At 37.7% G+C, this 3076-nt stretch overlaps 1 long non-coding RNA gene across 1 annotated transcript in view; it reads left to right on the forward strand.

The window, feature by feature from the left end:
* Nucleotides 1–2586: 2586 nt before the first annotated feature.
* The window catches only part of LOC108507087, a 1960-nt gene continuing 1470 nt past the window's right edge, over nucleotides 2587–3076 (forward strand). The window contains exon 1 of the long non-coding RNA XR_001877954.1: nucleotides 2587–2690. This is a non-coding gene — a long non-coding RNA (uncharacterized LOC108507087). The remainder of the gene's footprint in view (nucleotides 2691–3076) is intronic.

The raw sequence follows: 3076 nt of genomic DNA on the forward strand, positions 1-3076 counted from the left end.
AAAAAAAAAAAAAAATGGGAGATTTCAGTTGAAATTAAAACTAGGAATTGGTAGGAATTTAAAACAGTGTCTCAGTTGTCTCGTGATGGGCTCTTCTGTCCTGGGTCAAGAGGTGGAGAAAGGAATGAAACTTTGGGAGTAGGGCTGATGCTGCCTAGTGACAGTAGCTCTGAGTTTACACCTCCTTGGTCCAGGTGCTCAGTGGGAAGCATCCTCTTGGTTTCAAACTTCACTAAAAAAAAGCCTTTTCCACCTTTCTTACACCTTTTTATTTCCCTTTCCTTCCACCCATCCCACTTTGTTGCTAATCTTAATGTCAAGCATGTCTGAAACTCTCTATTACGTTGTGCTGAAAAGTGAAATTGTGTCACTTTTTTTTTTTATCTTGAAAAACAAACCTTGTGAAGCTTGTATCCAGCAGAACTATAGTGCCAGAAAGTATTTTCCTGAAAACTTTGTGACTGTAGCTTATTAAAGCACAGATCCTTGAGATGGTTGGGTCTATTCCATTAGTAGATTTATAAAGTGTGCAGACTGGATAAACAACAGTGACAGCTTGGGGAAGTGTATGCACCTGTTTATTAAAAAGACGTTAACAAGGGCAAATCTAAAATAAGAACATGTACCACAACCCAATTTTCAGCAAATTTTTATGCATGCCTACACTTAAGGTTACCAATGTTATTGGCAATTTCTCTCTCTCTTTTCTCTCTCAGAAGTACACGGCAACTGATGAGCACGGAGCATCTGTGGCAAAGGAAAAAAACACCGTCTTCAAATTTTGAGGAGCAAACATGACCCTTTCCGTTTCTACTGTTTCCCACCCACATTCAGTTAGTGTAAGAGAAGAAGGAAAATGAGGGGGAAAAAAAAAAAAAAGGCAGAAATATTTTCTTTGCAGGGAAGGACCAAAGAATGTATTATTTTCTCAGTCACAAGCAAGCGCTTTCATCACCTCTGCTTTCATTTTGCTCCATATCATAAGTGACAGGGAATTTTTTATATATTACTGGTGTAACTTAGAAGAGGTCACATGTCTAAAAGTTCTCCTGCAGGAGTCTTCTTTTGGATGTATGCAAATTTTACAGTGCTTATGCCATTTGTAATTTGGAGATAGGTATAAGCAAATGCATATGCATATGCAAAATGGAGATTATATGTGTATATGTAATTTTGCAGAATTAATCAACCAAGAATGTACAAAAACTATAAATGCTTTGTTGAAATTTGGCTCAAAAAAGATTTATGAATTATCCTGATATAGCAGCTTTCACTCAATGATGCGAAATGCACCTTTTTTATTAATAATTAATAACTTATGAGATTTACATGATAATGGGGCTTTAGGCAACCTGGTCTAGTGGAAGATGTCCCTGCCCACGGCAGGGAGTTGGAACAACGTGGTCTTTAAGGTCCCTTCCAACCTAAATGGTTTAATGATTCTATGATAATATTATTGCCCCAGAATAGCATTTTAACAACATATACCAATCTTGAGAGGACCTGTTGGTACCTATGTTTATTCACAATTGCTGTAGTGGTGCTTTTTACAAGTACAAAATGCTGCCAGCCTGGAATCCCTCCAGGATTAGATCTTAATCCCCAAAGATATGTAAGTGCTCCCATCTCCTTTCTAGGGACTGAAAACTGGAAACTGCATGGATAAATGCATGCAAGTTTATATGTAAGGTTAATAATGGAGTAAAGAATTAAAATTTAGGCTCCAAGCTTGTCAAGTGTATTGTAATGAAAATCACAAACTCTTCTTGGAGTCACCTTTATGTCAGTAGTTGATATGAATATCTTTGAAGACAAATCAAAGCCCTGGGCCTGACTGTGTCCTGTGTTTCAGTCTATGGCCAGGGTATACTATACATCCCTCAAACACATTTGATTACTTCTGTTATGAACTGAAGCAAAGGGTCTTTGAACAGTTCTCACAATTCAGAAGGAAAAAAAAAAAAGCAGTGTTTTACTTCAGTATACCTTTTACTAGAGCAGGGTACAATAGGATGTGATTATTTTAGGAACATTAAAAATATCTACTATCTTCCTCCCATGCTAGGTAGAATAGTCTGAAGTAGTTTTGCTTTGTAATTTTCTCAAACGAAGAATTCTGACTTAACCAAACCTCTTCAAAAGGAAGCTGGCTGATATTATCTTACTTCCCTCTTTTCTTATTGTGGAATTGTTGAGAGAATGCCAGTTGTTACTACTTGTCATCACAACTTTCTAGTCCATAATATTGCTGGTTAAAGACAATAAATATTAACCAGCAGACTACTTAAAAACTGACCAGCATGCAGAATTTGAGTGCTTAGGTAATAACACGACGACATTATAAATCTGGGTTCGCCTTCATTATTTAATTGCACACCCACACACACACACACACATAAATCGTACCTCCTGAAAAACAATTCTCCTTTATTTGTCTTTGTGATGTTTGTTCAGCAAATTTTTTAGAGTTTTTTTTTTTTTTATTTCTTGGATGTTAAACAATACCAGGGAGTGAACATCTCTGCTTCTCTTTCAGGGGATCGCAGCAAGAGTCGTGCACACAAGGTGTTGCCAAAAGTGGGAAAAATGGGGATTGCAGCATGAAAAGCCAAGCTTAATGATTGCTAAGATAATGTTGACTTCAAACAGGCCTGTTTTGTCCCACATGCATGGGAGTAAATGTGCATAAGGTACCATGTTTGATGAACTGGGTGAATAGATCCAGAGGTCCTGCAGACAATGGATGCGTTGAGGGATCCGCACAGGTTTCAGAGCTGCACGGTGCTCACTTGCTCTGCCAGGCATGAGCTAATGTACAGCTGATTCCTCTCTGGGGGATGCTTTGATTCTGGGTTTCAAAGGGGACCCTTTCAGTATTCCTAATGATTTTTTTGGCTACAAAGCTTTATAGAGCATTATAGAGTTGTTGGGGACTCTGACACCAAAGAAGTGTAGACTTAAGAGCTGTAGTAAAAGACTTCACACCACTGCTGCCCACTACTCAAAAAGGCAAAGGTATAAGTACACCAAAAAAAAAAAAAAAAAAAAAAAAAAAAATGGGAGATTTCAGTTGAAA

Source organism: Lepidothrix coronata, unplaced genomic scaffold (assembly GCF_001604755.1).
Source record: "Lepidothrix coronata isolate B3197 unplaced genomic scaffold, Lepidothrix_coronata-1.0 Scaffold238, whole genome shotgun sequence".
Lineage (NCBI taxonomy): Eukaryota > Metazoa > Chordata > Aves > Passeriformes > Pipridae > Lepidothrix > Lepidothrix coronata.